Source organism: Kogia breviceps, chromosome 6 (assembly GCF_026419965.1).
Source record: "Kogia breviceps isolate mKogBre1 chromosome 6, mKogBre1 haplotype 1, whole genome shotgun sequence".
NCBI classification, from domain to species: Eukaryota; Metazoa; Chordata; class Mammalia; order Artiodactyla; family Physeteridae; genus Kogia; species Kogia breviceps.
The window spans coordinates 76,764,437-76,777,604 of NC_081315.1; positions in this window are offsets into that span (position 1 = coordinate 76,764,437).

The window sequence follows — 13,168 nt, forward strand, 5'->3', positions numbered from 1 at the left end:
GTAGGCAACTAGCAGCCTCTACCACATATGAGAAGTCAATCGGTTGCCCAGGACAATGCAGAGATTAGAAAACAAAATGCAAGAGGAGTTACACACGGAGAGTTGCTGCATTGTTTTCATACAGTCACCGAATGCCTGTCTATTCAGTGGCTGCTGGGTGGAGTCAGTCCTTCCTCTAGTGTCCATGTACCAGATGCTCGAGCCCCAGACCTGCATGTCACCTGGACTCCTTCTCCTGGCTCCCTACAATCTCCAAGTTCTGCCTCCTAAGTCACTCCTGAATCCTCCCTCCACTCCATCTCCATGACTGTCTCTAAGGTCATCCCCCATCCCCTCTCACCTGGACAGCGGCCACAGCCTCTTGACTGGTCTAGTCTTGCCCATTTTCCCCTCTCTCCAATACATGCTCCACACAACAGCTAGATAAATTATTATTAAAAAACCCCACCAGCCCAGTTATGTCACTCCATACCTTCCTGCCAATCGATGGCTTCTTATGGCCCTTAGGGAGAAGTCAATAACAAGGACTAAAAGGCCCCGAGTGATCTGGCCTCTGCCCACATCACTTTGCATCACTCTCCCCTCCACTCTGGCCCAGCCTCATTTGTCCCGCTGATGAACTAAGTTCTTTCCCATTTCAGACTTCAGCACGGGAGGTTCTCACTGCCTGGAATGCTCTTTCCTTGGATCTCTACCTCTTCATTTAGTGAATTGCCATGAATTATTTGAGGTCTGAGACCCATGCACTCCAAAACCATGCCAGATGCTCCCTGTACTTGTCTTTGGAAGCCTTCCTCTGCTTTCTAATTACCTGCTCAATTGTAAGTTCCTTGAAGGGAGGCCCCCTCTGTCTTTTTCCTTTCTGTTTTCCCCGTGCCTGGCACAGCACTTAGCACATATCCATTCGATGACACAATCCTTCATTCATTTACTCATTAACTCAAAAGTATTTGTCGATCTTCCTGTCCTCATTTACAGTTCAGTGGTGGGGAAAGACTTACCAAAATAAGTACCCAAATAGTTACTTCATAAGTGATGGCAGGTCTGATGAAGGTTATAGGGTGGTTAATTGCCAACGAATTCTCCACACCAGCCTTCCTTTAACATCAGCTGTTGCTTACAACCTAATGACATCCTTGAGATGCGATGAGCCTTTGTTGGCAGCCAAAGCACTGCTGTGTCTTAGAAAGTCAGCCCACGAACAACGATAAAGTTCCTAGCTGGAATTTAGAGGTCAGAGACTTCATTTCGTGTGTTTTAATCTTTGGATACCCAGATTTCTCGTGGGCAAACCTCCACCTCTGTTATCCACAGGGTAAAAATTTCATGTGAAATCTTTGGGCAGAGGGCTGGGGGAGCCCACCCAGGCCCAGACCCAGACCCATGCTCCTTACCTGAGTGGGTAAGTAATCCCCAAGACCTTTGGAGAATTCTTGACTTCCTGTCCAAAGCAGCAAGTTGGCCACAAGGGGGAAGCATCACACAGAGATAGCGCTCTGGCTGGACCTGTTCTTTGTTCTGGCTTTCCTATTGTCATCCACAAAAGGAGGGCAGGTGAGCCCCACTGCAGGGGGCTGCTGTTCAGCTGTGACCATGCCTTCTTGTGGTCTTATCATGGCCATACAGTGAATGGACACTCAGTGAATAGTAATTTACATTCATGAATATGCAGGTTTTAATTTATTAATGAAATTTAAGCAAATCACTGCAAAAGATAAGTGGCAAATTTGTAGATTCCAAAGAGTCATCATGTGCTGAAAACTGGGAATCAGAGGATCTGGTTCCAGGGCTGACCCCGCAGTGCACTCGCTGGTTGTGTGCTTTCAGGCACGTCTCTTAACCTCACCTTTCATATGGTCTCCAAAGGCTCTTTCTGTCTGTATTGCAGGGCTGATGTGAGGATGAAGCAGGAGAGCATGGCGCAAGCACTTAGCAAAATGTAAAGCAGGATTGGAAATCTACTAGCACTACACTTTAGGTGAGTAAAGAAAATGCAGCTGGTTAGATCTCTATACTGGTGTGATTTTTCTGAGGTGGGCAGTGTGTGTGTGTGTGTGTGTGTGTGTGTGTGTGTGTGTGTGTGTGTGTGTGACTCAATTTGGTGCAACTGAATCTAAATCTTAGCTCGATTTAATCATTTAGATCATCTCTTCAGACTAGGGTGCCAACTGTCCCGGTTCACCAGGATTTTCCCCGTTTTAAAACTCAAAGTCCTGTGCCTGGGAATCCCCCTCTGTCCCAGGGCAATGAGGACCCAGTGTCTTTGGGATGCTTGCTCAGGCTTCAAATCCCCTCTGTTCTCCAGGAAGACACTGGTGTAATGGGGAAGACGGTTCACCTGATTCAGAGCAGTGAAGAGGAGCCCGGGCCTTTGGATCCCTGTGGAATTCTCTGGATCCTGTTTTGAGGGTAGCAGGACTGGGCAGCTTCAGGGACTGTTTGGGTTCCCGTTACAGCTCTCATTTTGGGCCTCTGATCCCCAAGTCTCCATCTACTCCACTCCTGAAGCTTTGCCCTCAGGCCATGTCCCCAGCCCTCGGTGCTCCTGCAGACAGGAACCAAATGGGCCGGGACCTTGATCGTGGACTCCCAGCCTCCAGAACCGTGGGAAGTAAATGTCTGTTGATTAAAGCCCCCTGGCCCTGGAGCTGAGACCCTGCCTAAAGCCTTTCAGTGCTTCCCTGACGTCCACCCCTAACTTCATGGCAGCTCATCTGCTTTGTGTGTGTTGGGGGGTGATGGCCCGGCTTCCTGGGTGCTGGGCCCAGCAGGTGGGCGTGATGCTCAAAGGGCAGAGGCCACCAGAGGCATTGGGGCAGGCAGCTTCACAGTCTTCCAGCCATGGAGACTTGGTCCAAGAGTTCAGGCCATGCCTGCCCGCAGCCTGGTGTGCAAAAGGGCCAGACTCCTGGAATGTGTTCCTTGTCTCCCCTTCACCATAGGCCTGGGCACTTCTGGTCACCTGCTTACCATGGGGAGGACTTGGGGAGCCAGAAGTGCTGCCTCAGGCTCACTCGATTATCCCCTCTTCCGCAATGCCCATCACTGCCCTTGTCATATTAGAAGTGACAGCATCAGGCGTGCACTTTTCCCAGAAGCTTGAAACTCCTCCCGCGGGGTGCCAGGAGAAGTGTGCGCTAGCCCAGATGTTTTCAGTCTTCCTCATTCATATTTGGGGTTCTGCCCCGGGGTGGGCAGAACTCTAAGATGACCCCAGGATTCCCAGCCTTTGGTGTAACTCGCCCCTGCTCCTAGTATTCAATAAAGCACTAACCTAGGTGCTGCTGTGGAGGGATTCATTCATTCATTCATTCTCCCTCTCCTTAAGAGAGGGAGACTACCCAGGTGAGCCAGACCTACTCACATGAGCCCTTTAACCAGATCTGGAGGTAGGAGACAGAGGAGTCAGAGAGATTGGAAGCATGAGACACGTGGCAAGGAGCCAAGGACAGCCTTTAGTTGCTGAGAGTCATGCCTGGGTGACAGCTAGCCAGACAACGGAACCCCAGTCCTACAGCTGCAAGGAAAGGAATTCTACTAACAACTGGAATGAGCTTGGAAGCAGATTTTCCCCTAGTTGATCCTCCAGGTAGAAATACAGCCAGCTGACACCTTGACTTCTGCCCCGTGAGACCCTGAGCTGAGGACTGGCTAAAACATGCTGGGATCCTGACCCATGGAAACTAAGATAATAAATTTGTATTGTTTTAAACCACTACGTTTGTGGTAATTTGTTACTCAGCATAGAAAACAAATACAATACCCCTACTTAGGGAGAGGGTTCGAAGATGGAGAGGGGAAGCATCCTTTTATCTTCCTTCCTCCTCAACCCTTTCCTCCCTTTTCTTCCCTACAGTTCCTCCAATTGGAAGGGCCAGGCTTTTCTTGCCTTAGAACAGCCAGGTCTGTGGCCTTACCACCACGTGAGGAGGACTATCTTCTCTACTGTCCTGAGAAAATCTATGATCCGAAACTCTAGACGTGAAATGACTCCTTCTCTGGATGTTCTAGAATGATTTGGAACTGGAGACACCCAAAGGTTAATATAGTGGCTTACCATCCCCCAAGTATTGTCCCATTATATGCTACAAAGATGCAGGCATTATATGTGCCTGCAGTAAATGCTGAAAAGCTGGGGTTGATTCTGAACAAATTTGATTCTGAGCAAAACAATTTTTACCTCTTACCATTTTCTTTTTTTTTTTTTTTTAACATCTTTATTGGAGTATAACTGTTTTACAATGGTGTGTTAGTTTCTGCTTTACAACAAAGTGAATCAGTTATACATATACATCTGTTCCCATCTCTCTTCCCTCTTGCGTCTCCCTCCCTCCCACCCTCCCTATCCCACCGCTCTAGGTGGTCACAAAGCACAGAGCTAATCTCCCTGTGCTATGCAGCTGCTTCCCACTAGCTATCTATTTTACATTTGGTAGTGTATATATGTCCATGCCACCCTCTCACTTTGTCACAGCTTACCCTTCCCCATATCCTCAGGTCCATACTCTAGTAGGTTTATGTTTTATTCCTGTCCTACTACCCTTTACCATTTTCTGAAGAGGTCTTAAGCCCTGCTCAAAGTGGCTGGTTCTTTATTTTCTCTTCCACATGAATTTACTTCACAAATGTTGTCTCAACTCCCTGATATGCTCAGTGCTACTGTGGCTTGAAATACCCGGTGGCAACACAGATTTAGTATTGGCAAGATATCCACCCATTTTCAAAAATTTGTTTCCATCACTGGAGGCACTCAGCAATGTGTCAGGGTCTATTAGAAGTCACAGGATGAAAGTAGTGCTTTATACTGGAGGGTCAATTTTATTCAGAGATTAAGAGAATAAGCTAAGAGTTTTCAATATGTCATTTAAAACGTATTTTTAATATTTAAAAGAAATAGTGGTCAGTTTTGGAGGAGAATGGAGCTTATGTATGAATCTTGAAGACAAAAACAAGCAATTTCAAAGTATTTATAGACTCATTTTAGGCTGTGACTCCGGAATCTGGGGCCATGTGACTATTCTCTTCTACTATTGGCAACCCACTGGGAGATGGTTTTAAAAGACCATTGCCCATCCGTATGGAGAAAAGGAAAGGGGGGGGGGAAAGGAGGAGGAGGCGCCACCTAGGAGTTTATGGGAAGACTGAAGAATCGGTGGTGGTGAAGTTGGTCCATTGCCATCGAAAGAGCACTGAAGACCAAGGGCTGGTTAAAGTCATAGACTCAAACGTTTGAAGCGAAAACTTTAGTTTGGGTTATTTTGTTTGTTTGTTTTCTAAGTTTATTTAATTCAAGTAGAGTTGATTTACAATGTTGTGTTAATTTCTGCTGTACAGCAAAGTGATTCAGTTATACATAAATATACATTCTATGGGCTGTTTTTAGCTATATAAATGAAACTATGCTTTTTTGGGGATACATTTTTTTGGGTACATTTGGTATATTTCCAAATATTCAACCAGAGGCACATTCCCTCAGAGAAGGTCAGGATTTTTTATTTGGAAAGCACAGAGAAATAAGGATTCAAAGTTAAGGATTTTAAAAAAATATTTATTTATTTATTTGGCTGTGCGGGGTCTTAGTAGCGGCACGTGGGATCTTTAGTTGAGGCATGTGGGCTCTTAGTTGCAGCAAGCAGGATCTAGTTCCCTGACCAGGGATCAAACCCGGTCCCCTGATTGGGAGCACGGAGTCTTAACCACTGGACCACCAGGGAAGCACCCAAAGTTGAGAATCTGATGGGCAAAATAGACTCTTAATGCCTGATTTGGGAAAGTCACACATTGAATAGCAAGAGCCAGGCCCCTGAGAGAAAATATAACATATTTTCCCCAATTCCAAAAGTCTTTAAGTATTCAGTACTGGGGCTTGGAGAACTGAGCGTATATATATATATATATATATATATATATATATATACATATATATATATTTTTTTTTTTTTTTCCCTATAACTACAGAGCTAGGAGAATGTAGGCTATGACAAATTCAATTTCCTGCCACATAGGAAGGCAATTTCAAACTTTCTGAACTAGGAGGAGGTGTTTGGGCAGGAGAGGAGAGAAGAGAGTAAGACAAAGCAAAGGATCCTGGGAAGGTGGGCTATGGACTCTCTGTGGGCAGGTTTGGGGGTGAGAAGACAGAGGAATTTTTACCCCATATCCTGTGGGGAGGGGAGCTTGTCAAATTGCCTATACAATAAAAGGGTTAAATTAAATCTTTGAATTCTGTGAGCTCTCCAGGTCTGAAATTCTATGATTCTAAATCTTCTTATGCAGATTGGGTGGATATTTCAAAAATCCAGATTATCAGCTTTCCTGGAATTTTCGGAGTTTCTTCTGATTGTGAAATATCTGTCATATTGGGGTTATAGGGATTACAGAGAGGTATGAGGTAGGGATCACAATTCCTCTGCTCCCAGCTCCCTTTTCTATCATGAACTGAGGTTTGGGTTGTCAGCCCCACGGACCTTTATGGGGAGTCAATCTCATGAGCCTTCAGATTTTCTTCTTTGCACTTAGAGAGTAATTCCAGGAAGCAAAACAGTGACCAGTGGGAAATAAAAAATCCCAGTGAGGAGACCCATAGGAACTGTTGATCGCCTCTTCATCTTATGCTTCATCTTTTTTTTTTTTTTAAAAAAAGAGCTGAGATACAGTTTTATACCATACACATTCATCCATTTAAAGTGTACTGCACAACGGTGTGTTAGTTTCTGCTTTATAACAAAGTGAAAGCAATTATACGCCAATAAAGATGTTAAAAAAAAGTGTACAACTCAATGGTTGTTAGTATGTTTACAGATACGTGCAGCCATCACCACAGTTAATTTTAGAACATTTTCATCACCCCAGCACGAAGCCCCGTATCCCTTAGCTCTCATCCCCTTCCTCACCAGAATCTTCTTCTCTCAGCCGTGGCAACCATTGATCCGCTTTCTGCCTCTATAGATTTCCATTCTGGACATTTCATACTTATGAAATCTTATAATATGTGGTCTTTTGTGACTAGCTTCTTTCATTTATGACGTCTTCAAGGTTCGTCCGTGTTGTAACATATGTCAGAACTTTATTCCTTTTGATGACCAAATAATGTATTGTATTTTTAAATTGAAGTATAGTTGATTTACAATATTGTGTTAGTTGCAGGTGTACAACAAAGTGATTCAGTTATACATATAAATATATTTTTCCAATTCTTTTCCATTATAGGTTATTACAAGATACTGAATACCGTTCCATATGCTATACAGTAAATCCTCGTTGTTTATTTTATATATAGTGGTGCATAATCCCTTGTATTGATATGCCATATCTTATTTATCCATTTGTCAGATGATGGACATTTGGATTGTTTCCACCTATACTTCATTTTGTGTGTCCTGCAGTGTCTGTGGTTCTACTACTAGGCACCCAACAATGAAACCTATTTTCCTTTCCTGAAAACGTAAGTGGACTCGGAAAACCTGATGCATCTGGGATTCAGACAAATCAAGTTCCATACGTGTCAAGTGGTGCATCAAGATGGTGCTCAGGAAAGAACTTCAGAGATGTCCAGGATCTCATGTTCCCTCAGTGGTGATCAGCCTCAGGAGACTTGACTTGCATCTACCCAACTTACTAGCCCAAACCAGCAAACCACCTGATAAGTCAGGAGCTATTTTATACATTTACAATGCCTCCAGACAGACCTGGAATCAGGAGTTGGCTGGTTTATACATGATCTCCCTGTAGGAAAGTCTACATGAGAAGTCAGATTACTACCAGAAGGTTGCCTTGTGAGTACCGCTGCGGGTACAGGGGACTGGCTCTAAGGAATTGACATGTAAGCCATAATAGCTGGACAAATTTGATAAGGTGTCTGATAGGCATTCTTCTGATCAGGGCATGGTTTCTCAGCAGTGCTGGATAAATACTGACCAACTTTTGTTGTTTTCACCATCTTCTTCTCATTCCAAGCTGAGCACTAGCTTTCTATGTATATTGAGATTTTATAATATACTTTTTAAAAACAGTAATATCCAAACTTTTTTTATTGTGCACCCCTATGATTAAAACTTTTTGAGTACAAACTCTATATATGTTTATTTATTTATAAAGTATATACATGTACTACTACCAATTTGTATATTAAAATGGAGATTTATTTATTTCTCTAAATTAAATTGAATCTAAATTGAAATAGTGATATTTTTTTCTATACCCCAAATTGTTTTGTCTTCTCTACTTAAAGAATACTGTTTTAGAATTTTTTGTTTTTGCATTAAATCCATCCCAGACTTAAAGTTACACTTTAATCATCTGATTTTTTACTTGGGTTGACTCTCATTTGTACTGAATCTATCTTTTAAAGTAGGTTATTTAGATGAGATCAGAAAGGCTGCTTTATCTGTTTTATATTGACTCCATTACTTTCCATTTTAGGTAAGGTGACATTTTCTATTCATTTCCCATAATTCCAGGGTGCAGCCTACTGCAGCCTTCTAATCACAGACTAAAATATTACAGAAGAGCTAATGTTCTGCACTTAGGCTTCTCTGAGAAGAGAAATGGTGGAAATGAGTGTCTGGGGGTGTCACTCCTAGCAGGAATGTGGGTTGATGGCACCAAGATGGTGAAATTGGGGTAATAGAACTTGGGAATTGGCAAGAATCATTGAGTGGCAAAGCTCTTAGAAGCAGGCACTGGACTCTACCTGCCTAACTATGCCCGCTGATGTAGTGATTGAACTGTAGAGATGTCAGAGGAACTAAAGTGAAGCTGGAGCCCCAGAGCAGAGAACATGATAGTTCCAGAAAATTCTTTGGTCATAATTGAAAGACACCAGTAAACTAGGATTTGGGTACCCTGGAGAGAACACTTGGGGCTCCAAATAAAGGATTTGCTGGGTTTCAGATGAAAAGGAATCTGCTTCCCGAGAGACAGGATTGCTAAAAGATAGAATTCTGTCCTTGGACTATGTCAGTGCTTCTTTACATTGGTTGCAAATTGAAATCACCTGAGGAGCTGTTAAAATTACTGATGCCTGAGTCTCTCCAGCCCCCCCACCCCCACCCCCTTGTCCCTCCAGGCCCAGAGATTCTGACTTCATTTGTCTGGGCTGAGGCTTGGCCACTGGAATTTTTTAAAAAAAACTTCAGCTGATTCTAATGTGCAGCCAAGGTTGGGAACCATTGGACTAGAGGGAAGAAGAAAGGAATGACCTCAGGAGATACAGGAGGAAGCTTGGAGGGAAGAGAGCAACCTAAGTCATCTTAGAAGGGTGAACCACAGAGCCTTCTGTGACCTCATTCCCCAGGCCCCCATCGACACTATGAAGAGGGTATTCGGAAAGAGAAGGCAATGGGTGAAAGGCTGGGGTTTCTACGGCACCTCAGGAAGGTGGCCATGGAACCTTCTGTTTGGGGGCTACCGTCATCCTTGGTTATAACAGTAGCTGTGATGCAGTAACTCCTTTGCGAAAACAGTGCAGGACACAGAGAAAGTGCTCCATAAGTGGCATCTCTTATTGGATCCTTTTCCTTCCCAGTCCTTTCTGGGCCTCTCTGCACGGGTGTTCTCTGGCCTAACATCTTATTTCCCTTCAATTCCACCATTTTCCAGACATGGGAAGGAAGGCAAGAGAATGGCTTCCTCTGACTCGAAATACCTGGGGGAATCTGGTATACGGTCTTCGGCAGGCAGGAGAGTGAATGTTCTGCAGCTGCAGTTCCCAAAATGAATTCCTTAGATGCTGCTTCCTGAAGATGTTCTCCTCTGTGTCCACGCAAGCTTGGGAAATGCAGCGAGTTTCAATGCCCTTGTTGAGATTCACGCTGCCCCTCAGGAGAGAAAATGCCCTGAGATCTTCCACAGAAAGAGACCTGTTTGTTTTTCTTTAACTCTCGTGTCCCAACTCATCTGGCCGTGGAATTGTTTTTTTCTGCTCAGCACATTAACATCTTGCCTCTTTCTCATGACACACTTTTGGGAAACTGCCCCAGAAACTACAATCGGTGGCTTCATTCACAAAGGACAAAGAAGGCAGCTGCATCCTGTACACACGAAATGGGGCAAGAACCCCAGTTGGGCCCTGGCCTCTCACTGAAACGGTGCCCTTTTCCACCCGCTCTACCACCCCCTTCCTGTTGCCATGGCAATGCCCCTGGAGAGTTAGGACCAGGCTCTCTATTTCTTTCCTACACCCCTCCTCCTCACCCGCCTTTGTGTCTAGAAGAGCGCTGAACACGCAGTAGGTGATGTTTTGAAACATTGATTGATGGAGAGTTGGGGGGGGGTTCATTTGGACCATCTGCAGGTGGGCTGAGGAGGAGGAGACAGCATCCCATGGTTTGCATCTATATATCTGGTAGAAGAGCCAGACAAGAGGGTGGGAGAGTGCAGGTCTGGGAACTCACATAGCCTTGGCATTGCCTGTGTTTTTGTTTTGTTTTGTTTTGTTTGTTTAATGCTGGATCACAAATATTTCACAAATTAGGGATGGCGAAGGGCACATCCAAAAAAGAAAATATTTTGATTTCTTGGTATGTTTGGTTCAGGGGTGAATTTTTCTTTCAGTAAAATTTCTGGTCATGTTGCTTGCTAGGATGTTGTTTTTGTAATAAATAATTTTCTTTTAAGTCTGAGAAGAAAAGGATGTCCTACTTTCTCTTCTGTCTCTAACTGGTGACTGTATTTTCAAAGACCCAAACCAGGACACAGCCTGATTGATACACAGCCTCACAGACTATTTGAAATAGGGGGTCTGACAGGACTGAGTATTTGTGTGTGTGTGTGTGTGTGTGTGTGTGTGTGTGTGTGTTTAGATTTATTTTTTATTGAGGTAACATTTGTTTATAAGATTATATGAGTTTTGGGCTTCCCTGGTGGTGCAGTGGTTGAGAGTCCGCCTGCCAATGCAGGGGACACGGGTACGTGCCCCGGTCCGGGAGGATCCCACATGCCGCGGAGTGGCTGGGCCCGTGAGCCATGGCCGCTGAGCCTGCGCGTCCGGAGCCTGTGCTCCGCAACGGGAGAGGCCACAACAGTGAGAGGCCCGCGTACCGCAAAAAAAAAAAAAAAAGATTATATGAGTTTCATGTGTACAGCATTATATTTCTACTTCTGTATACCCTACAGTGTGCTCACCACCAAAAATGTAGTTTCTATCTGCCAACATATAGTGACTCCCTTTACCCAGTTGGCCCTCCACCCCATGCCTCACCAGAGAGTACTCTGGTAGCCACTACTATGATCTGGGATAGATATTGAAATGGAGGTGCACGTCACTCTGAGAAAATCGGGCATCCTAGCTGCTGTGCTTGTATGCCTCATGAGTAGCATCATTTCTAAACTATAGAGTCAGTGAGGCCAATTTTGGTATCCATTGATGAAACCTGGGTACTATCCACATATTTTCTAAATTGATGTCCACATTTAAAAATTTTATTTATTGCTGCAAAAAGCAGCCTTCCCAGAGAGGAGGAAAAAAAACCAGAAATTCTATTAGGTGTCTAAGTACATGAAAGACCCGGTTATCTCCAGTTTTCTCTGCTGCCGCAGCCTGACCTTGGACACTCTATGAATGAAAGGTTTGTGGGCATCTGCCTGATGCAAACCGAGTGCCTGGGAAAGCCTCACACTACTGTTTCTGTCTCCCAGCCGGCTGAGAAGGCTTCCCAGGGTCTGCAAGTACCAATTCTTCAGGCGTGAGCGCTGGCGGAGGATTATAATTTAAATCAGCTGGTTCTTACTTTCTTAAGTGTGAAAAAAGGCCAGTGATTGGGAGTGCATGCATGTGTGCGTGTGATGGGCTAGCACTAGTGGAGAATCTGCTGTGGGCTGAGAACTGTACCTATGAGATATATAAACTGATGTCTGCTTATTGATATCTGTATCTAATAGATAGATATCAATTTACATATCTCTATCTATTGATATGTACATATTTATAGATAAATATAAATATATACCATTTTATATATGTCAGATATATAGCTATATATATTTATTTCAGACATGTATCTGAATATATATCAATATATATCGAATATGTATCAATATATCTATAGCTATCATTTAATTTTATTTTTATAACTTTGTTTTAGTACTAATAAGGAGAAAAGGAAATGGAAGCTGAAAGTGGGTAAATACATAATATGAACCACATAGGTCAGCCTGTAAGTTTCAGCTTATTTGTGTTCAGCTCTGAATCCTTTAAAGAGACACTTGGGGCTTCCCTGGTGGCGCAGTGGTTAAGAATCCGCCTGTCAATGAAAGGGACGAGGGTTCGAGCCCTGGTCCGGGAGGATCCCACATGCAGCAGAGCAACTAAACCCATGCTCCACAGCCACCGAGCCTGCGCTCTAGAGCCCGCGTGCCACGACTACCGAAGCCCGCGTGCCTTAGAGCCCGTGCTCCGCAACAAGAGAAGCCACAGCAATGAGAAGCCCGCGCACTGCAACAAAGAGTAGCCCCCGCTCGCCGCAACTAGAGAAAGCCCACGCACAACAACGAAGACCCAACGCAGCCAAAAATAAATTAAAATAAAAATTAAAAAAATAAAGAGATGCCTGTTACTTTAACCTTGGTCATGGCCAGGGGGCATGTTTAAACCTCTGATAGGAGAGCGTTTTCATGAATGAGAAATATGAGTCTTCCCATCTACCTGCCTAGGGCCCACATTCCAAGTGGGGTGATCAATGCAGCACCTACCTCTTTTTGCATGATCCTACAGCAGGATCTACCTCTTTGAGAAAGGACCACAAGACTGTAGACTGGAGACGCCAACAGGACACAAACAGTAATAGAATAGGCGCGTAAAACGCAAAAGCTACTTTTTGTATGTAACAACATAAAAATTCTTATTTCCCTAAGTCAGTTGGAAGGAAGCATCAAATCAAACAAAGACTGTAAGATGAGGGTGGGATGAATTGGGAGATTAGGACTGACATACATACACTACCATGTGTAAAATAGCTAGCTAGTGGGAACCTGCTGTATAGCACAGGGAGATCAGCTCGGTGCTCTGTGATTACCTAGAGGGGTGGGATGGGGGGGTGGAGGCAGGTCCAAGAGGGAGGGGATATATGTATACATACAGCTGATTCACTTCGTTGTACAGCAGGGACTAACACAACATTGTAAAACAATTATACTCCAATTAAAAAAAAAGACTGTAAGATGAAAGGCT